The 22,913-nt window shown below is 46.6% G+C and overlaps 8 non-coding genes across 8 annotated transcripts; all 8 read right to left on the bottom strand.

The window, feature by feature from the left end:
* Positions 1 to 5,629: 5,629 nt before the first annotated feature.
* Positions 5,630 to 5,820, bottom strand: LOC142653617 (U2 spliceosomal RNA). The gene has a single exon (XR_012848543.1). It is a non-coding gene; the product is annotated as a U2 spliceosomal RNA (small nuclear RNA).
* Positions 5,821 to 7,144: 1,324 nt separating this feature from the next.
* On the bottom strand, positions 7,145 to 7,335 carry LOC142653618 (U2 spliceosomal RNA). The gene has a single exon (XR_012848544.1). It is a non-coding gene; the product is annotated as a U2 spliceosomal RNA (small nuclear RNA).
* A 1,332-nt stretch (positions 7,336 to 8,667) lies between these two features.
* LOC142653619 (U2 spliceosomal RNA) lies at positions 8,668 to 8,858 on the bottom strand. The gene has a single exon (XR_012848545.1). It is a non-coding gene; the product is annotated as a U2 spliceosomal RNA (small nuclear RNA).
* A 1,340-nt stretch (positions 8,859 to 10,198) lies between these two features.
* On the bottom strand, positions 10,199 to 10,389 carry LOC142653620 (U2 spliceosomal RNA). Its single transcript, XR_012848546.1, has one exon. It is a non-coding gene; the product is annotated as a U2 spliceosomal RNA (small nuclear RNA).
* A 1,342-nt stretch (positions 10,390 to 11,731) lies between these two features.
* Positions 11,732 to 11,919, bottom strand: LOC142654107 (U2 spliceosomal RNA). Its single transcript, XR_012848879.1, has one exon. It is a non-coding gene; the product is annotated as a U2 spliceosomal RNA (small nuclear RNA).
* Positions 11,920 to 18,607: 6,688 nt separating this feature from the next.
* On the bottom strand, positions 18,608 to 18,798 carry LOC142653622 (U2 spliceosomal RNA). Its single transcript, XR_012848548.1, has one exon. It is a non-coding gene; the product is annotated as a U2 spliceosomal RNA (small nuclear RNA).
* A 1,332-nt stretch (positions 18,799 to 20,130) lies between these two features.
* Positions 20,131 to 20,321, bottom strand: LOC142653623 (U2 spliceosomal RNA). Its single transcript, XR_012848549.1, has one exon. It is a non-coding gene; the product is annotated as a U2 spliceosomal RNA (small nuclear RNA).
* A 1,348-nt stretch (positions 20,322 to 21,669) lies between these two features.
* LOC142653624 (U2 spliceosomal RNA) lies at positions 21,670 to 21,860 on the bottom strand. The gene has a single exon (XR_012848550.1). It is a non-coding gene; the product is annotated as a U2 spliceosomal RNA (small nuclear RNA).
* Between the last annotated feature and the right edge of the window lie 1,053 nt (positions 21,861 to 22,913).

Genomic DNA, 22,913 nt, shown 5'->3' on the forward strand with positions numbered 1-22,913 from the left:
AAGAAGGTAAAACATGCTTTAGTAATTTTTTGCAATAAAACCGTGGGGGGAGGGAAAACCATACTGAGATATAAAAGCAGGGGTAAAATGACCATTTTAATAATTAAAACTTTTCCCTCCATGGTAAGTTTTCTCATGTTCCACATACATATTTTTTGATTTACCTTCTGCGCCACCATGTCCCAACTGATAAAACCATTATCGCACTCACTGAAGGAGACACCTAAAATCGTAATATTATCTGACACAGGGACGGGTATGTCTCTAAAAGCCATGCTTCCTATATTTAAAATATTACTTTTGTCGAAGTTCACCTTAAAACCGGAAGCACAGCAATAAAACTCAATTTGTCTGAGGGTTCTCTGAAGCGACAGGGTGTCCCTGCAAAAAACCGCTACATCGTCCATGTACCCCACTGCTTTAGCCTCTACGCCGCCACCCCCGGGCAGGGGGACTCCACGTATTAACTTATCGCGGCGAATTGTACACAGTAGAGGCTCTAATGCGCAAATAAAAAGCAGTGGGGACAAGGGACACCCCTGCTTCACCCCTGAGTCTAAAATCACGTCCTGTGTCTTAAAACCATTCACTAAAATTTTGCTTGTGCAATCTTTATAAAAGGCTTTAAGTGATAATAAAAATCCTTCAGGTATACCCATACGCTCTAAAACCTTAAAAAGATAAAAATGAGAGACACGGTCGAACGCCTTCTCGAAGTCTATAGATAAAATGGCTAATTTACCTCTTCTAGACCTCGTGTCCTCAATCACATCTTTTACCAGGTTAAGATTATCCCAGATGCTGCGGCCTGGCACCCCACACACCTGGTTAGAGTGTACAATGTGGGGTATTATGGCTTTTAATCTATTTGCGCACACTTTTGCCATTATTTTATAGTCGCTATTCAGAAGGGTTATTGGTCTCCAGTTCTTCAAAACTGCGATGTCACCTTTCTTATGTAGCAGGGAGACCTCACCCTTCCGCCAGGACTTAGGCAGCATCTTGGAATTAAAAACTTCATAAAAAAGGCTAAAAAGATCCTCTTTTAAAATGTCATAAAATTTGACATAAAACTCACTGGGTATACCGTCCGGTCCGGGAACTTTTCCGGCTTTAAAACTCTTTACCGTTTCTAAAACCTCCTGCTCCGTCAGCTCCTGTAATAAAAAATTCTGGGAGACAGGGTCTAAAACAGTAGTAATCTCCTTCAGTGAGTCACGCATAAAATTATGATCCACAGTTTTAACACTAAAAAGGTCAGCATAAAACTCATGAACTTTACTTAAAATACCCTGTACATCTGACACACCTTCAATATTTTTAATAATAGCCTTTTTATTGTTAATTTTTTTAAAAAAGTACCTGGAGCAGGTCTCATTCTCCTCCACATGCTGAATTTTGGAACGAAAAATGATTTCTTTGCCTTTCTGCTCCAGGCACTGAGCTATTTCTTTTTTTAAATTAGTGATGTCAGTTTTAACGTCAATTTCATTATCTCTCATCTTGTACAGGGTCTGCAGACGGGTGCTGAGAATTTTAAAAAAAGCATGTTTTTCTCTGGCTTTCGCCACGCTCTTTTTAATAAAAAATTCCTTTATTCTTTTTTTCATTTTCTCCCACCATGCACTGATGGGAGTACGCATGTCTCTCCCCCGCCTGCATTTTTGGTAAAATTCAATAAAATCAGTAAAAACCTGTGGATCATCTAAAAGGGAAACATTTAACTTCCAGGACTTCTTACACACCGGTTTATTAAAATCACGCTTTACATAAAATGATAAAAGCTTGTGATCTGAGAAAACATTAGTTAAAACTTCACAATTAAAAGGCAGTACATTCTCATTACAAAAAATAAAATCTATCCTGGAGCTACAGGTGGCGTTGCTCCAGGTAACGCCGGCTTCCTCTGGGCTGCTCCTATTACATTCTTTGTACAAATCTGTTAATTTAAAATCATTTACAATATCTTTGAGCAGTCCAGAGGTCTTATCGTAATTCCTACTTGTAGTACTGGTAAGCCGGCGTTCCCCCCTCAGGATACAGTTAAAATCACCTGCGAGGATAAAAGGCTCAGTTGTATTAATAAAAAGAGGTAACATTTCTAGCATCTCTGCTCTCTCATTTTTGTCAGGTGAGCCGTAAAAATTTAAAAACTGCCATTTTACGCCGTCAATAAAAGCTTTAACCAATAAAATACGTCCTGGAAGAATCTCTTGAATAAAATCAATAAAAACGTTTCCCTTAAAAAGAATGGCGACCCCTGCTGATCTGGACTCGTTAGATCCAGACCAGACTGATGGACCATACTTCCAATCCTCTTTGTATTTATGGTACTTCATTGCATGGGGAATGCCGCACTCCTGCAGGAAAAAAACAGAGGCTGCCAGGCCAGATAAAAAACTGAAGAGAGCAACCCTTCTGACTTTGGACTTGGCGCCCCTCACGTTGAGGGAGATCCCCTTTATTTCAGACATCGTGGAGTTTTAATTGTGTTAGTCTTGATTTTAAAAAATAAATAATCGTGTTACTTAAAATCAGACTTGGCCTCCACCAGCAATACCAGAAATCTCGCTTGAACTCATCTCCCCGCCCTCGTCTGACTCTAGCGAGAAAGGGGATGATTCAGGAGAGGAACTACCTTCCGTGAGCGTCGAGCCAACAGCCCTCATCTCGTATACAGGGAGTCCAGATTCACACAGCCTTACCTGGGTCTCTAACGGCTGACCATATAGGTCTGTATCGGGTGGGTCCCCCAAGGGCCCCGCCGCTCCCCCCTGAGGCCGTGCAGGCCGTGCAGGCCGTTCTAGAGGGGGAGGTTGCGCACATGGCGGGGTGTCGGTTGGCTCGGGGGGAACAGTGCCCACCCTCCTCACCAGTAACGACGAGGGGGCGGTCCTAGGAGGAGCCTCACTTTGCTTTACGGACGTATCCATTTGCTCCTCCCCTGTCACCCCCCTACCGGCACGCTCCTGTTTACCCTTTTTACGGGGACCCACTTTCAGCCAACCTTCCTCTTCAGACTCCGTATCTAGAGACCCAGGATTGGGAGCAGGCCCGGCATCCACTGAGCAACCAGCACTCTGGGATGCCTCAGTTATCTCACTGGCCTGCCCCTTCTCAGCCTTACGTTTGGCTTGGCGTTTTTCCTTCGCACTGGACTCCCTTCTCTCCTCTGAGGCTGTTGGCTGTGAGGTACCTGCTTTGGCTCCAACAGACCGTACCCTTGAAGCCCAGGTACCCCGCTGCTCCTTTGCAGCACTGGCTTGTTCCTCTCCCTGAGGGCGGGGCTGGTCCGCTGGTGGAGCACGTGGGGGCGCCCCGGGTTGCTCTTCTTCTCCGCTTCGGTACCTATGAGGACAAGAAAAATACAAGTGACCAGTTTTTTGACAAAAGTTGCATTTTTTTTCTTCTGTGCACTCCCTTATATTGTGCTCTTTGCTTCCACAGTTTCTGCAGGTGACATCGCAGTTAAAACTGGTATGTCCATAGGTACCACAAGCCCTGCAGAAGTTTGGCATCCCTGAGAAGTAGAGGTCGCCATTCACATTTCCAATTTTAAAACGAGCCGGTGGTAATCTCGTTTCTTGGGTGGAGGGGTCCTTAATCAGCGTAACTAAAAACTTCCATTTGGCGGTCCACACTCCACACTCGTTCATCACTTTCCCCAGGAGTTTGACATTTTTGAAGTAGGCAGCTAGAAATGCTGCCACTTCCATATCTCTCACATATGGGGAATACATTTTAATCACCACGAGTTTGGTTATTTCAAATTCATGCTCTACTACCTTGACTCCCGCTGCTACGAGTTCACCTTGTTTCCTCTCAGCTCGGTCCATAGCATCACGGAGTATTCCTTCTCCCATGAAGGTGACATCGTAGATTCCTCGCTTCGGGTAGTCCTGGATAGCCAAGAGCTCGTTCTTGTGGACCGCCAGCAGATCTTCCAAAATGGCGTGGACTAAAAATTTAATACCACGGGGACCGCCTCCACCCTCTGCCACGATAAATCGTGCAGAATTCTTAAGCCGGGCGTACACCGGCACCGCATCGGGTTCGCCTGCCATTAGCGTGGCCAGGTCGAACCGCACAGCTTTCGCTGCGCCCCTTGTCTTACGGAGACCAAGGGGCTGGGGGGGATCGCAACTCGTTGCTCAGGACTAAGCCTCTCTCCCAAATAGCAGCACGGGGGTGAAGTCCAGGCGAACCTGGACGATCCCCCGAGGCCGAGAGAGAGGGTACCTGAGCACCTTCTGACCAAAAACCTCCTGTATAAATACACTTGGTCTTAGCCAAAAGGCCGAGAAGCGATAACCCGAATGGGCCGGCCGTTGACCGAGCCTGCCTAATACTGCTGTTCACCCCTTGCAGCGATTGATTCAGCCTACTCCTAGGCAATTCCATGGGGCCCTGCAGGCTCACACACATTTACAGCTACTAAGCGGGAGGGAGGTGAATAAAGGCCGGAGAGGAAGCCAGACAGGATTTGCTTCTTTTGCTTGCACCACAATGCAGTGCTGAAAGAGGAGGAGGAATCTACATAAAAACGCCTTCCTGGCAACGCCCAAATGCCCTCCTGCCATGCAGATAAACACTGGCAGCGGCAGCAAGTGCATGCCCACAGCCACCCCTTGTTCCTTCACACCTTGTATCAGCTTTAATCCAATCCAGTCCGGTGCTGCCTGCTGAGCAGCACTGACCAACACTGCCTGGGCCCAGGCTTTTATCTCTGAGGCAGGCCCCATTATGATGTCAGAAAGCTGGCTCTGGAATCCTGAGGGCTCCACTATGACACGTGCAAAGTTCCGTCTGAACTTTATATAAGACGGTGCGGCTCAGTCAGTCACTCAGTGTTGCCTGAGAGGGCAACACTGCAACAGCCGGCCGCCAGGCTGTCTTTTTTTTGCACAGCTACTTGCCTCCAGGAGGCCACAAGAGGGAGACAAGGGACTGCAAAATGGAAAATAGGCATCCACCAACTTTACAGACAACTTCTCTTTGCTCCTACAACCTCCATCCTTGCACAGTTTGTTATTCTTCCAGGTAACATAGTAACAAATCCAAATTGCTGCTCTCTTTGTAGGCAAGCAAGGGTTTGTTGCAACTGCAATTCTTACTTCTTCTTGAAATGTAGGGACGACAGTACATTCCATCACATCCATCTAGTGTACACAGGTAGGTCCATTGTGGCGGGTAGGCGGCTGGCTGCTTTAATGGCTGTTTGCTGTTCCCCTACTCCACTCCACTCCACTATTTGACTGTGGTGCTGCATCAATCAGTGGCTGGCTCAGGTGCAGCTCTTTAACTTACCTAAAAGGGAGGGCGGAGAGAAGACAAGGAAGGTGAATGAGCTGTTCCAATGTGAAATGCCGGAAACACAGAAACACAGAAGACACACACACACACACACACACACACACACACACACACACACACACACACAACAAGAGGTGGCAATGTATTAATTAATTGCATTTAATAAATGAGCTCATTATCACACATGACTGTACAAATGCATTGTCCAACAGGTGTTGAAATAATGGGATTAAAAGGGGAGATCCCATCAGAAAGACAAAAACAATAGCAAACACAAATAGCACTTTTGGAATCTGATTTTAGTCAACACATAAGGGAAGGGTGCACCGGTCCTGGAAATACTGCAATACCAGGTCAATGCGTGGAGTGGACAGAGCAAGCTCTATTTCCATCTCCCTGTTCGAAAAATCCATTTAATATATGGTCCCCAGATAGGGGACGTATCAGATATTAAACTGATAAGAACAGATACTACACTTGATCTTAGCCAAAAGGCCGAGAAGCGATAACCCGAATGGGCCGGCCGTTGACCGAGCCTGCCTAATACTGCTGTTCACCCCTTGCAGCGATTGATTCAGCCTACTCCTAGGCAATTCCATGGGGCCCTGCAGGCTCACACACATTTACAGCTACTAAGCGGGAGGGAGGTGAATAAAGGCCGGAGAGGAAGCCAGACAGGATTTGCTTCTTTTGCTTGCACCACAATGCAGTGCTGAAAGAGGAGGAGGAATCTACATAAAAACGCCTTCCTGGCAACGCCCAAATGCCCTCCTGCCATGCAGATAAACACTGGCAGCGGCAGCAAGTGCATGCCCACAGCCACCCCTTGTTCCTTCACACCTTGTATCAGCTTTAATCCAATCCAGTCCGGTGCTGCCTGCTGAGCAGCACTGACCAACACTGCCTGGGCCCAGGCTTTTATCTCTGAGGCAGGCCCCATTATGATGTCAGAAAGCTGGCTCTGGAATCCTGAGGGCTCCACTATGACACGTGCAAAGTTCCGTCTGAACTTTATATAAGACGGTGCGGCTCAGTCAGTCACTCAGTGTTGCCTGAGAGGGCAACACTGCAACAGCCGGCCGCCAGGCTGTCTTTTTTTTGCACAGCTACTTGCCTCCAGGAGGCCACAAGAGGGAGACAAGGGACTGCAAAATGGAAAATAGGCATCCACCAACTTTACAGACAACTTCTCTTTGCTCCTACAACCTCCATCCTTGCACAGTTTGTTATTCTTCCAGGTAACATAGTAACAAATCCAAATTGCTGCTCTCTTTGTAGGCAAGCAAGGGTTTGTTGCAACTGCAATTCTTACTTCTTCTTGAAATGTAGGGACGACAGTACATTCCATCACATCCATCTAGTGTACACAGGTAGGTCCATTGTGGCGGGTAGGCGGCTGGCTGCTTTAATGGCTGTTTGCTGTTCCCCTACTCCACTCCACTCCACTATTTGACTGTGGTGCTGCATCAATCAGTGGCTGGCTCAGGTGCAGCTCTTTAACTTACCTAAAAGGGAGGGCGGAGAGAAGACAAGGAAGGTGAATGAGCTGTTCCAATGTGAAATGCCGGAAACACAGAAACACAGAAGACACACACACACACACACACACACACACACACACACACACACACACACACACACAACAAGAGGTGGCAATGTATTAATTAATTGCATTTAATAAATGAGCTCATTATCACACATGACTGTACAAATGCATTGTCCAACAGGTGTTGAAATAATGGGATTAAAAGGGGAGATCCCATCAGAAAGACAAAAACAATAGCAAACACAAATAGCACTTTTGGAATCTGATTTTAGTCAACACATAAGGGAAGGGTGCACCGGTCCTGGAAATACTGCAATACCAGGTCAATGCGTGGAGTGGACAGAGCAAGCTCTATTTCCATCTCCCTGTTCGAAAAATCCATTTAATATATGGTCCCCAGATAGGGGACGTATCAGATATTAAACTGATAAGAACAGATACTACACTTGATCTTAGCCAAAAGGCCGAGAAGCGATAACCCGAATGGGCCGGCCGTTGACCGAGCCTGCCTAATACTGCTGTTCACCCCTTGCAGCGATTGATTCAGCCTACTCCTAGGCAATTCCATGGGGCCCTGCAGGCTCACACACATTTACAGCTACTAAGCGGGAGGGAGGTGAATAAAGGCCGGAGAGGAAGCCAGACAGGATTTGCTTCTTTTGCTTGCACCACAATGCAGTGCTGAAAGAGGAGGAGGAATCTACATAAAAACGCCTTCCTGGCAACGCCCAAATGCCCTCCTGCCATGCAGATAAACACTGGCAGCGGCAGCAAGTGCATGCCCACAGCCACCCCTTGTTCCTTCACACCTTGTATCAGCTTTAATCCAATCCAGTCCGGTGCTGCCTGCTGAGCAGCACTGACCAACACTGCCTGGGCCCAGGCTTTTATCTCTGAGGCAGGCCCCATTATGATGTCAGAAAGCTGGCTCTGGAATCCTGAGGGCTCCACTATGACACGTGCAAAGTTCCGTCTGAACTTTATATAAGACGGTGCGGCTCAGTCAGTCACTCAGTGTTGCCTGAGAGGGCAACACTGCAACAGCCGGCCGCCAGGCTGTCTTTTTTTTGCACAGCTACTTGCCTCCAGGAGGCCACAAGAGGGAGACAAGGGACTGCAAAATGGAAAATAGGCATCCACCAACTTTACAGACAACTTCTCTTTGCTCCTACAACCTCCATCCTTGCACAGTTTGTTATTCTTCCAGGTAACATAGTAACAAATCCAAATTGCTGCTCTCTTTGTAGGCAAGCAAGGGTTTGTTGCAACTGCAATTCTTACTTCTTCTTGAAATGTAGGGACGACAGTACATTCCATCACATCCATCTAGTGTACACAGGTAGGTCCATTGTGGCGGGTAGGCGGCTGGCTGCTTTAATGGCTGTTTGCTGTTCCCCTACTCCACTCCACTCCACTATTTGACTGTGGTGCTGCATCAATCAGTGGCTGGCTCAGGTGCAGCTCTTTAACTTACCTAAAAGGGAGGGCGGAGAGAAGACAAGGAAGGTGAATGAGCTGTTCCAATGTGAAATGCCGGAAACACAGAAACACAGAAGACACACACACACACACACACACACACACACACACACACACACACACACACACACACACACACAACAAGAGGTGGCAATGTATTAATTAATTGCATTTAATAAATGAGCTCATTATCACACATGACTGTACAAATGCATTGTCCAACAGGTGTTGAAATAATGGGATTAAAAGGGGAGATCCCATCAGAAAGACAAAAACAATAGCAAACACAAATAGCACTTTTGGAATCTGATTTTAGTCAACACATAAGGGAAGGGTGCACCGGTCCTGGAAATACTGCAATACCAGGTCAATGCGTGGAGTGGACAGAGCAAGCTCTATTTCCATCTCCCTGTTCGAAAAATCCATTTAATATATGGTCCCCAGATAGGGGACGTATCAGATATTAAACTGATAAGAACAGATACTACACTTGATCTTAGCCAAAAGGCCGAGAAGCGATAACCCGAATGGGCCGGCCGTTGACCGAGCCTGCCTAATACTGCTGTTCACCCCTTGCAGCGATTGATTCAGCCTACTCCTAGGCAATTCCATGGGGCCCTGCAGGCTCACACACATTTACAGCTACTAAGCGGGAGGGAGGTGAATAAAGGCCGGAGAGGAAGCCAGACAGGATTTGCTTCTTTTGCTTGCACCACAATGCAGTGCTGAAAGAGGAGGAGGAATCTACATAAAAACGCCTTCCTGGCAACGCCCAAATGCCCTCCTGCCATGCAGATAAACACTGGCAGCGGCAGCAAGTGCATGCCCACAGCCACCCCTTGTTCCTTCACACCTTGTATCAGCTTTAATCCAATCCAGTCCGGTGCTGCCTGCTGAGCAGCACTGACCAACACTGCCTGGGCCCAGGCTTTTATCTCTGAGGCAGGCCCCATTATGATGTCAGAAAGCTGGCTCTGGAATCCTGAGGGCTCCACTATGACACGTGCAAAGTTCCGTCTGAACTTTATATAAGACGGTGCGGCTCAGTCAGTCACTCAGTGTTGCCTGAGAGGGCAACACTGCAACAGCCGGCCGCCAGGCTGTCTTTTTTTTGCACAGCTACTTGCCTCCAGGAGGCCACAAGAGGGAGACAAGGGACTGCAAAATGGAAAATAGGCATCCACCAACTTTACAGACAACTTCTCTTTGCTCCTACAACCTCCATCCTTGCACAGTTTGTTATTCTTCCAGGTAACATAGTAACAAATCCAAATTGCTGCTCTCTTTGTAGGCAAGCAAGGGTTTGTTGCAACTGCAATTCTTACTTCTTCTTGAAATGTAGGGACGACAGTACATTCCATCACATCCATCTAGTGTACACAGGTAGGTCCATTGTGGCGGGTAGGCGGCTGGCTGCTTTAATGGCTGTTTGCTGTTCCCCTACTCCACTCCACTCCACTATTTGACTGTGGTGCTGCATCAATCAGTGGCTGGCTCAGGTGCAGCTCTTTAACTTACCTAAAAGGGAGGGCGGAGAGAAGACAAGGAAGGTGAATGAGCTGTTCCAATGTGAAATGCCGGAAACACAGAAACACAGAAGACACACACACACACACACACACACACACACACACACACACACACACACACACACACACACACACACACACAACAAGAGGTGGCAATGTATTAATTAATTGCATTTAATAAATGAGCTCATTATCACACATGACTGTACAAATGCATTGTCCAACAGGTGTTGAAATAATGGGATTAAAAGGGGAGATCCCATCAGAAAGACAAAAACAATAGCAAACACAAATAGCACTTTTGGAATCTGATTTTAGTCAACACATAAGGGAAGGGTGCACCGGTCCTGGAAATACTGCAATACCAGGTCAATGCGTGGAGTGGACAGAGCAAGCTCTATTTCCATCTCCCTGTTCGAAAAATCCATTTAATATATGGTCCCCAGATAGGGGACGTATCAGATATTAAACTGATAAGAACAGATACTACACTTGATCTTAGCCAAAAGGCCGAGAAGCGATAACCCGAATGGGCCGGCCGTTGACCGAGCCTGCCTAATACTGCTGTTCACCCCTTGCAGCGATTGATTCAGCCTACTCCTAGGCAATTCCATGGGGCCCTGCAGGCTCACACACATTTACAGCTACTAAGCGGGAGGGAGGTGAATAAAGGCCGGAGAGGAAGCCAGACAGGATTTGCTTCTTTTGCTTGCACCACAATGCAGTGCTGAAAGAGGAGGAGGAATCTACATAAAAACGCCTTCCTGGCAACGCCCAAATGCCCTCCTGCCATGCAGATAAACACTGGCAGCGGCAGCAAGTGCATGCCCACAGCCACCCCTTGTTCCTTCACACCTTGTATCAGCTTTAATCCAATCCAGTCCGGTGCTGCCTGCTGAGCAGCACTGACCAACACTGCCTGGGCCCAGGCTTTTATCTCTGAGGCAGGCCCCATTATGATGTCAGAAAGCTGGCTCTGGAATCCTGAGGGCTCCACTATGACACGTGCAAAGTTCCGTCTGAACTTTATATAAGACGGTGCGGCTCAGTCAGTCACTCAGTGTTGCCTGAGAGGGCAACACTGCAACAGCCGGCCGCCAGGCTGTCTTTTTTTTGCACAGCTACTTGCCTCCAGGAGGCCACAAGAGGGAGACAAGGGACTGCAAAATGGAAAATAGGCATCCACCAACTTTACAGACAACTTCTCTTTGCTCCTACAACCTCCATCCTTGCACAGTTTGTTATTCTTCCAGGTAACATAGTAACAAATCCAAATTGCTGCTCTCTTTGTAGGCAAGCAAGGGTTTGTTGCAACTGCAATTCTTACTTCTTCTTGAAATGTAGGGACGACAGTACATTCCATCACATCCATCTAGTGTACACAGGTAGGTCCATTGTGGCGGGTAGGCGGCTGGCTGCTTTAATGGCTGTTTGCTGTTCCCCTACTCCACTCCACTCCACTATTTGACTGTGGTGCTGCATCAATCAGTGGCTGGCTCAGGTGCAGCTCTTTAACTTACCTAAAAGGGAGGGCGGAGAGAAGACAAGGAAGGTGAATGAGCTGTTCCAATGTGAAATGCCGGAAACACAGAAACACAGAAGACACACACACACACACACACACACACACACACACACACACACACACACACACACACACACACACACACACACAACAAGAGGTGGCAATGTATTAATTAATTGCATTTAATAAATGAGCTCATTATCACACATGACTGTACAAATGCATTGTCCAACAGGTGTTGAAATAATGGGATTAAAAGGGGAGATCCCATCAGAAAGACAAAAACAATAGCAAACACAAATAGCACTTTTGGAATCTGATTTTAGTCAACACATAAGGGAAGGGTGCACCGGTCCTGGAAATACTGCAATACCAGGTCAATGCGTGGAGTGGACAGAGCAAGCTCTATTTCCATCTCCCTGTTCGAAAAATCCATTTAATATATGGTCCCCAGATAGGGGACGTATCAGATATTAAACTGATAAGAACAGATTTTTTTTTTAAGTTGGCTACCCCTTTTCAGGGGTGTCAATGATTTATTTCATGATAAAAAATACAGTTTACAATAAAACCAACTTTTGTACAAATGAATAACAATAAAATCAATATTTCATTGCATTACATTACATAAAAGGGACATGGTGGCAAATCTTTATATGTTGGAGTTCCATTCTTTCACAAACCATTTATTAAGAAGGGTGGCATTTCTTTTTTTGTCTAATAAATAATAAATGTACATTTCGCTAAAACAAAGACCTAAAACATCATCAGTAGATAAAACATCGTGCTTAAAAATCAGGATGTTCCTGGCCTTCCATAGAGCTTCTTTGGCGCAATTCATCGTCTTCCACGCTATTATCTTTTGGCTCGCGGTTGGGCATCCAAATAGTCCATATAAAATATCTTCATAATTCAAGTCTTTCAGGTCTGCCATCTTTACCAAAAGAGGGAATATTTTTTTCCAAAATTTCTTCGCAAAATCACACGTCCAAAAAATGTGTCGAATCGTTTCCTCGGCCTGGCAGCCTTCCCTCGGGCAGACGGCAGACCTCGCGAGCCTCCTTCTGTATTGGAATGCCCGGCATGGAAGACATTGATGAATGCAGCTCCAGGCCAGGTCCATCTGTGTATTAAAAAGATAAAACACATTAATAATTTTGAAGATAAAAGCACTTCGTTCCTCATTAAAATTCTCAATCCTGCTGACCGTCTCACTTTCTCTTAGGTCTTTAATTAATTTTTTACTATTTTTCAGCTCATTTACATTTTTTCCCTTCAGGTTGAATAAGGTCACTATCTTTTCTAAAATCACATAGTTTATTGAGAGTTTAAAAGCGTAAGGTGAGGATAAAACAATGTTGAACCACCCAAACCTTCGCATTAAAAACCCTGTATTAAAACGTAAAAAATAGGACCAATAATGTTCTTTAAAAAGGGAATTAAAACAGAAACTGAAGAACTTGATTAAAAGAAACCTGTTAAAATTCGGAAAATCTTTGCCACCCTTCGGTTTGGATTTCATCACAATCTCTCTTTTAAGTTTCTCCATTCTGGAACTCCAAAAGAAGGTAAAACATGCTTTAGTAATTTTTTGCAATAAAACCGTGGGGGGAGGGAAAACCATACTGAGATATAAAAGCAGGGGTAAAATGACCATTTTAATAATTAAAACTTTTCCCTCCATGGTAAGTTTTCTCATGTTCCACATACATATTTTTTGATTTACCTTCTGCGCCACCATGTCCCAACTGATAAAACCATTATCGCACTCACTGAAGGAGACACCTAAAATCGTAATATTATCTGACACAGGGACGGGTATGTCTCTAAAAGCCATGCTTCCTATATTTAAAATATTACTTTTGTCGAAGTTCACCTTAAAACCGGAAGCACAGCAATAAAACTCAATTTGTCTGAGGGTTCTCTGAAGCGACAGGGTGTCCCTGCAAAAAACCGCTACATCGTCCATGTACCCCACTGCTTTAGCCTCTACGCCGCCACCCCCGGGCAGGGGGACTCCACGTATTAACTTATCGCGGCGAATTGTACACAGTAGAGGCTCTAATGCGCAAATAAAAAGCAGTGGGGACAAGGGACACCCCTGCTTCACCCCTGAGTCTAAAATCACGTCCTGTGTCTTAAAACCATTCACTAAAATTTTGCTTGTGCAATCTTTATAAAAGGCTTTAAGTGATAATAAAAATCCTTCAGGTATACCCATACGCTCTAAAACCTTAAAAAGATAAAAATGAGAGACACGGTCGAACGCCTTCTCGAAGTCTATAGATAAAATGGCTAATTTACCTCTTCTAGACCTCGTGTCCTCAATCACATCTTTTACCAGGTTAAGATTATCCCAGATGCTGCGGCCTGGCACCCCACACACCTGGTTAGAGTGTACAATGTGGGGTATTATGGCTTTTAATCTATTTGCGCACACTTTTGCCATTATTTTATAGTCGCTATTCAGAAGGGTTATTGGTCTCCAGTTCTTCAAAACTGCGATGTCACCTTTCTTATGTAGCAGGGAGACCTCACCCTTCCGCCAGGACTTAGGCAGCATCTTGGAATTAAAAACTTCATAAAAAAGGCTAAAAAGATCCTCTTTTAAAATGTCATAAAATTTGACATAAAACTCACTGGGTATACCGTCCGGTCCGGGAACTTTTCCGGCTTTAAAACTCTTTACCGTTTCTAAAACCTCCTGCTCCGTCAGCTCCTGTAATAAAAAATTCTGGGAGACAGGGTCTAAAACAGTAGTAATCTCCTTCAGTGAGTCACGCATAAAATTATGATCCACAGTTTTAACACTAAAAAGGTCAGCATAAAACTCATGAACTTTACTTAAAATACCCTGTACATCTGACACACCTTCAATATTTTTAATAATAGCCTTTTTATTGTTAATTTTTTTAAAAAAGTACCTGGAGCAGGTCTCATTCTCCTCCACATGCTGAATTTTGGAACGAAAAATGATTTCTTTGCCTTTCTGCTCCAGGCACTGAGCTATTTCTTTTTTTAAATTAGTGATGTCAGTTTTAACGTCAATTTCATTATCTCTCATCTTGTACAGGGTCTGCAGACGGGTGCTGAGAATTTTAAAAAAAGCATGTTTTTCTCTGGCTTTCGCCACGCTCTTTTTAATAAAAAATTCCTTTATTCTTTTTTTCATTTTCTCCCACCATGCACTGATGGGAGTACGCATGTCTCTCCCCCGCCTGCATTTTTGGTAAAATTCAATAAAATCAGTAAAAACCTGTGGATCATCTAAAAGGGAAACATTTAACTTCCAGGACTTCTTACACACCGGTTTATTAAAATCACGCTTTACATAAAATGATAAAAGCTTGTGATCTGAGAAAACATTAGTTAAAACTTCACAATTAAAAGGCAGTACATTCTCATTACAAAAAATAAAATCTATCCTGGAGCTACAGGTGGCGTTGCTCCAGGTAACGCCGGCTTCCTCTGGGCTGCTCCTATTACATTCTTTGTACAAATCTGTTAATTTAAAATCATTTACAATATCTTTGAGCAGTCCAGAGGTCTTATCGTAATTCCTACTTGTAGTACTGGTAAGCCGGCGTTCCCCCCTCAGGATACAGTTAAAATCACCTGCGAGGATAAAAGGCTCAGTTGTATTAATAAAAAGAGGTAACATTTCTAGCATCTCTGCTCTCTCATTTTTGTCAGGTGAGCCGTAAAAATTTAAAAACTGCCATTTTACGCCGTCAATAAAAGCTTTAACCAATAAAATACGTCCTGGAAGAATCTCTTGAATAAAATCAATAAAAACGTTTCCCTTAAAAAGAATGGCGACCCCTGCTGATCTGGACTCGTTAGATCCAGACCAGACTGATGGACCATACTTCCAATCCTCTTTGTATTTATGGTACTTCATTGCATGGGGAATGCCGCACTCCTGCAGGAAAAAAACAGAGGCTGCCAGGCCAGATAAAAAACTGAAGAGAGCAACCCTTCTGACTTTGGACTTGGCGCCCCTCACGTTGAGGGAGATCCCCTTTATTTCAGACATCGTGGAGTTTTAATTGTGTTAGTCTTGATTTTAAAAAATAAATAATCGTGTTACTTAAAATCAGACTTGGCCTCCACCAGCAATACCAGAAATCTCGCTTGAACTCATCTCCCCGCCCTCGTCTGACTCTAGCGAGAAAGGGGATGATTCAGGAGAGGAACTACCTTCCGTGAGCGTCGAGCCAACAGCCCTCATCTCGTATACAGGGAGTCCAGATTCACACAGCCTTACCTGGGTCTCTAACGGCTGACCATATAGGTCTGTATCGGGTGGGTCCCCCAAGGGCCCCGCCGCTCCCCCCTGAGGCCGTGCAGGCCGTGCAGGCCGTTCTAGAGGGGGAGGTTGCGCACATGGCGGGGTGTCGGTTGGCTCGGGGGGAACAGTGCCCACCCTCCTCACCAGTAACGACGAGGGGGCGGTCCTAGGAGGAGCCTCACTTTGCTTTACGGACGTATCCATTTGCTCCTCCCCTGTCACCCCCCTACCGGCACGCTCCTGTTTACCCTTTTTACGGGGACCCACTTTCAGCCAACCTTCCTCTTCAGACTCCGTATCTAGAGACCCAGGATTGGGAGCAGGCCCGGCATCCACTGAGCAACCAGCACTCTGGGATGCCTCAGTTATCTCACTGGCCTGCCCCTTCTCAGCCTTACGTTTGGCTTGGCGTTTTTCCTTCGCACTGGACTCCCTTCTCTCCTCTGAGGCTGTTGGCTGTGAGGTACCTGCTTTGGCTCCAACAGACCGTACCCTTGAAGCCCAGGTACCCCGCTGCTCCTTTGCAGCACTGGCTTGTTCCTCTCCCTGAGGGCGGGGCTGGTCCGCTGGTGGAGCACGTGGGGGCGCCCCGGGTTGCTCTTCTTCTCCGCTTCGGTACCTATGAGGACAAGAAAAATACAAGTGACCAGTTTTTTGACAAAAGTTGCATTTTTTTTCTTCTGTGCACTCCCTTATATTGTGCTCTTTGCTTCCACAGTTTCTGCAGGTGACATCGCAGTTAAAACTGGTATGTCCATAGGTACCACAAGCCCTGCAGAAGTTTGGCATCCCTGAGAAGTAGAGGTCGCCATTCACATTTCCAATTTTAAAACGAGCCGGTGGTAATCTCGTTTCTTGGGTGGAGGGGTCCTTAATCAGCGTAACTAAAAACTTCCATTTGGCGGTCCACACTCCACACTCGTTCATCACTTTCCCCAGGAGTTTGACATTTTTGAAGTAGGCAGCTAGAAATGCTGCCACTTCCATATCTCTCACATATGGGGAATACATTTTAATCACCACGAGTTTGGTTATTTCAAATTCATGCTCTACTACCTTGACTCCCGCTGCTACGAGTTCACCTTGTTTCCTCTCAGCTCGGTCCATAGCATCACGGAGTATTCCTTCTCCCATGAAGGTGACATCGTAGATTCCTCGCTTCGGGTAGTCCTGGATAGCCAAGAGCTCGTTCTTGTGGACCGCCAGCAGATCTTCCAAAATGGCGTGGACTAAAAATTTAATACCACGGGGACCGCCTCCACCCTCTGCCACGATAAATCGTGCAGAATTCTTAAGCCGGGCGTACACCGGCACCGCATCGGGTTCGCCTGCCATTAGCGTGGCCAGGTCGAACCGCACAGCTTTCGCTGCGCCCCTTGTCTTACGGAGACCAAGGGGCTGGGGGGGATCGCAACTCGTTGCTCAGGACTAAGCCTCTCTCCCAAATAGCAGCACGGGGGTGAAGTCCAGGCGAACCTGGACGATCCCCCGAGGCCGAGAGAGAGGGTACCTGAGCACCTTCTGACTAAAAACCTCCTGTATAAATACACTTGGTCTTAGCCAAAAGGCCGAGAAGCGATAACCCGAATGGGCCGGCCGTTGACCGAGCCTGCCTAATACTGCTGTTCACCCCTTGCAGCGATTGATTCAGCCTACTCCTAGGCAATTCCATGGGGCCCTGCAGGCTCACACACATTTACAGCTACTAAGCGGGAGGGAGGTGAATAAAGGCCGGAGAGGAAGCCAGACAGGATTTGCTTCTTTTGCTTGCACCACAATGCAGTGCTGAAAGAGGAGGAGGAATCTACATAAAAACGCCTTCCTGGCAACGCCCAAATGCCCTCCTGCCATGCAGATAAACACTGGCAGCGGCAGCAAGTGCATGCCCACAGCCACCCCTTGTTCCTTCACACCTTGTATCAGCTTTAATCCAATCCAGTCCGGTGCTGCCTGCTGAGCAGCACTGACCAACACTGCCTGGGCCCAGGCTTTTATCTCTGAGGCAGGCCCCATTATGATGTCAGAAAGCTGGCTCTGGAATCCTGAGGGCTCCACTATGACACGTGCAAAGTTCCGTCTGAACTTTATATAAGACGGTGCGGCTCAGTCAGTCACTCAGTGTTGCCTGAGAGGGCAACACTGCAACAGCCGGCCGCCAGGCTGTCTTTTTTTTGCACAGCTACTTGCCTCCAGGAGGCCACAAGAGGGAGACAAGGGACTGCAAAATGGAAAATAGGCATCCACCAACTTTACAGACAACTTCTCTTTGCTCCTACAACCTCCATCCTTGCACAGTTTGTTATTCTTCCAGGTAACATAGTAACAAATCCAAATTGCTGCTCTCTTTGTAGGCAAGCAAGGGTTTGTTGCAACTGCAATTCTTACTTCTTCTTGAAATGTAGGGACGACAGTACATTCCATCACATCCATCTAGTGTACACAGGTAGGTCCATTGTGGCGGGTAGGCGGCTGGCTGCTTTAATGGCTGTTTGCTGTTCCCCTACTCCACTCCACTCCACTATTTGACTGTGGTGCTGCATCAATCAGTGGCTGGCTCAGGTGCAGCTCTTTAACTTACCTAAAAGGGAGGGCGGAGAGAAGACAAGGAAGGTGAATGAGCTGTTCCAATGTGAAATGCCGGAAACACAGAAACACAGAAGACACACACACACACACACACACACACACACACACACACACACACACACACACACACACACACACACACACACACAACAAGAGGTGGCAATGTATTAATTAATTGCATTTAATAAATGAGCTCATTATCACACATGACTGTACAAATGCATTGTCCAACAGGTGTTGAAATAATGGGATTAAAAGGGGAGATCCCATCAGAAAGACAAAAACAATAGCAAACACAAATAGCACTTTTGGAATCTGATTTTAGTCAACACATAAGGGAAGGGTGCACCGGTCCTGGAAATACTGCAATACCAGGTCAATGCGTGGAGTGGACAGAGCAAGCTCTATTTCCATCTCCCTGTTCGAAAAATCCATTTAATATATGGTCCCCAGATAGGGGACGTATCAGATATTAAACTGATAAGAACAGATACTACACTTGATCTTAGCCAAAAGGCCGAGAAGCGATAACCCGAATGGGCCGGCCGTTGACCGAGCCTGCCTAATACTGCTGTTCACCCCTTGCAGCGATTGATTCAGCCTACTCCTAGGCAATTCCATGGGGCCCTGCAGGCTCACACACATTTACAGCTACTAAGCGGGAGGGAGGTGAATAAAGGCCGGAGAGGAAGCCAGACAGGATTTGCTTCTTTTGCTTGCACCACAATGCAGTGCTGAAAGAGGAGGAGGAATCTACATAAAAACGCCTTCCTGGCAACGCCCAAATGCCCTCCTGCCATGCAGATAAACACTGGCAGCGGCAGCAAGTGCATGCCCACAGCCACCCCTTGTTCCTTCACACCTTGTATCAGCTTTAATCCAATCCAGTCCGGTGCTGCCTGCTGAGCAGCACTGACCAACACTGCCTGGGCCCAGGCTTTTATCTCTGAGGCAGGCCCCATTATGATGTCAGAAAGCTGGCTCTGGAATCCTGAGGGCTCCACTATGACACGTGCAAAGTTCCGTCTGAACTTTATATAAGACGGTGCGGCTCAGTCAGTCACTCAGTGTTGCCTGAGAGGGCAACACTGCAACAGCCGGCCGCCAGGCTGTCTTTTTTTTGCACAGCTACTTGCCTCCAGGAGGCCACAAGAGGGAGACAAGGGACTGCAAAATGGAAAATAGGCATCCACCAACTTTACAGACAACTTCTCTTTGCTCCTACAACCTCCATCCTTGCACAGTTTGTTATTCTTCCAGGTAACATAGTAACAAATCCAAATTGCTGCTCTCTTTGTAGGCAAGCAAGGGTTTGTTGCAACTGCAATTCTTACTTCTTCTTGAAATGTAGGGACGACAGTACATTCCATCACATCCATCTAGTGTACACAGGTAGGTCCATTGTGGCGGGTAGGCGGCTGGCTGCTTTAATGGCTGTTTGCTGTTCCCCTACTCCACTCCACTCCACTATTTGACTGTGGTGCTGCATCAATCAGTGGCTGGCTCAGGTGCAGCTCTTTAACTTACCTAAAAGGGAGGGCGGAGAGAAGACAAGGAAGGTGAATGAGCTGTTCCAATGTGAAATGCCGGAAACACAGAAACACAGAAGACACACACACACACACACACACACACACACACACACACACACACACACACACACACACACACAACAAGAGGTGGCAATGTATTAATTAATTGCATTTAATAAATGAGCTCATTATCACACATGACTGTACAAATGCATTGTCCAACAGGTGTTGAAATAATGGGATTAAAAGGGGAGATCCCATCAGAAAGACAAAAACAATAGCAAACACAAATAGCACTTTTGGAATCTGATTTTAGTCAACACATAAGGGAAGGGTGCACCGGTCCTGGAAATACTGCAATACCAGGTCAATGCGTGGAGTGGACAGAGCAAGCTCTATTTCCATCTCCCTGTTCGAAAAATCCATTTAATATATGGTCCCCAGATAGGGGACGTATCAGATATTAAACTGATAAGAACAGATACTACACTTGATCTTAGCCAAAAGGCCGAGAAGCGATAACCCGAATGGGCCGGCCGTTGACCGAGCCTGCCTAATACTGCTGTTCACCCCTTGCAGCGATTGATTCAGCCTACTCCTAGGCAATTCCATGGGGCCCTGCAGGCTCACACACATTTACAGCTACTAAGCGGGAGGGAGGTGAATAAAGGCCGGAGAGGAAGCCAGACAGGATTTGCTTCTTTTGCTTGCACCACAATGCAGTGCTGAAAGAGGAGGAGGAATCTACATAAAAACGCCTTCCTGGCAACGCCCAAATGCCCTCCTGCCATGCAGATAAACACTGGCAGCGGCAGCAAGTGCATGCCCACAGCCACCCCTTGTTCCTTCACACCTTGTATCAGCTTTAATCCAATCCAGTCCGGTGCTGCCTGCTGAGCAGCACTGACCAACACTGCCTGGGCCCAGGCTTTTATCTCTGAGGCAGGCCCCATTATGATGTCAGAAAGCTGGCTCTGGAATCCTGAGGGCTCCACTATGACACGTGCAAAGTTCCGTCTGAACTTTATATAAGACGGTGCGGCTCAGTCAGTCACTCAGTGTTGCCTGAGAGGGCAACACTGCAACAGCCGGCCGCCAGGCTGTCTTTTTTTTGCACAGCTACTTGCCTCCAGGAGGCCACAAGAGGGAGACAAGGGACTGCAAAATGGAAAATAGGCATCCACCAACTTTACAGACAACTTCTCTTTGCTCCTACAACCTCCATCCTTGCACAGTTTGTTATTCTTCCAGGTAACATAGTAACAAATCCAAATTGCTGCTCTCTTTGTAGGCAAGCAAGGGTTTGTTGCAACTGCAATTCTTACTTCTTCTTGAAATGTAGGGACGACAGTACATTCCATCACATCCATCTAGTGTACACAGGTAGGTCCATTGTGGCGGGTAGGCGGCTGGCTGCTTTAATGGCTGTTTGCTGTTCCCCTACTCCACTCCACTCCACTATTTGACTGTGGTGCTGCATCAATCAGTGGCTGGCTCAGGTGCAGCTCTTTAACTTACCTAAAAGGGAGGGCGGAGAGAAGACAAGGAAGGTGAATGAGCTGTTCCAATGTGAAATGCCGGAAACACAGAAACACAGAAGACACACACACACACACACACACACACACACACACACACACACACACACACACACACACACACACACACACACACACACAACAAGAGGTGGCAATGTATTAATTAATTGCATTTAATAAATGAGCTCATTATCACACATGACTGTACAAATGCATTGTCCAACAGGTGTTGAAATAATGGGATTAAAAGGGGAGATCCCATCAGAAAGACAAAAACAATAGCAAACACAAATAGCACTTTTGGAATCTGATTTTAGTCAACACATAAGGGAAGGGTGCACCGGTCCTGGAAATACTGCAATACCAGGTCAATGCGTGGAGTGGACAGAGCAAGCTCTATTTCCATCTCCCTGTTCGAAAAATCCATTTAATATATGGTCCCCAGATAGGGGACGTATCAGATATTAAACTGATAAGAACAGATACTACACTTGATCTTAGCCAAAAGGCCGAGAAGCGATAACCCGAATGGGCCGGCCGTTGACCGAGCCTGCCTAATACTGCTGTTCACCCCTTGCAGCGATTGATTCAGCCTACTCCTAGGCAATTCCATGGGGCCCTGCAGGCTCACACACATTTACAGCTACTAAGCGGGAGGGAGGTGAATAAAGGCCGGAGAGGAAGCCAGACAGGATTTGCTTCTTTTGCTTGCACCACAATGCAGTGCTGAAAGAGGAGGAGGAATCTACATAAAAACGCCTTCCTGGCAACGCCCAAATGCCCTCCTGCCATGCAGATAAACACTGGCAGCGGCAGCAAGTGCATGCCCACAGCCACCCCTTGTTCCTTCACACCTTGTATCAGCTTTAATCCAATCCAGTCCGGTGCTGCCTGCTGAGCAGCACTGACCAACACTGCCTGGGCCCAGGCTTTTATCTCTGAGGCAGGCCCCATTATGATGTCAGAAAGCTGGCTCTGGAATCCTGAGGGCTCCACTATGACACGTGCAAAGTTCCGTCTGAACTTTATATAAGACGGTGCGGCTCAGTCAGTCACTCAGTGTTGCCTGAGAGGGCAACACTGCAACAGCCGGCCGCCAGGCTGTCTTTTTTTTGCACAGCTACTTGCCTCCAGGAGGCCACAAGAGGGAGACAAGGGACTGCAAAATGGAAAATAGGCATCCACCAACTTTACAGACAACTTCTCTTTGCTCCTACAACCTCCATCCTTGCACAGTTTGTTATTCTTCCAGGTAACATAGTAACAAATCCAAATTGCTGCTCTCTTTGTAGGCAAGCAAGGGTTTGTTGCAACTGCAATTCTTACTTCTTCTTGAAATGTAGGGACGACAGTACATTCCATCACATCCATCTAGTGTACACAGGTAGGTCCATTGTGGCGGGTAGGCGGCTGGCTGCTTTAATGGCTGTTTGCTGTTCCCCTACTCCACTCCACTCCACTATTTGACTGTGGTGCTGCATCAATCAGTGGCTGGCTCAGGTGCAGCTCTTTAACTTACCTAAAAGGGAGGGCGGAGAGAAGACAAGGAAGGTGAATGAGCTGTTCCAATGTGA

The sequence above is a fragment of the Rhinoderma darwinii genome, chromosome 5, assembly GCF_050947455.1.
Source record: "Rhinoderma darwinii isolate aRhiDar2 chromosome 5, aRhiDar2.hap1, whole genome shotgun sequence".
Taxonomy (NCBI): Eukaryota; Metazoa; Chordata; class Amphibia; order Anura; family Rhinodermatidae; genus Rhinoderma; species Rhinoderma darwinii.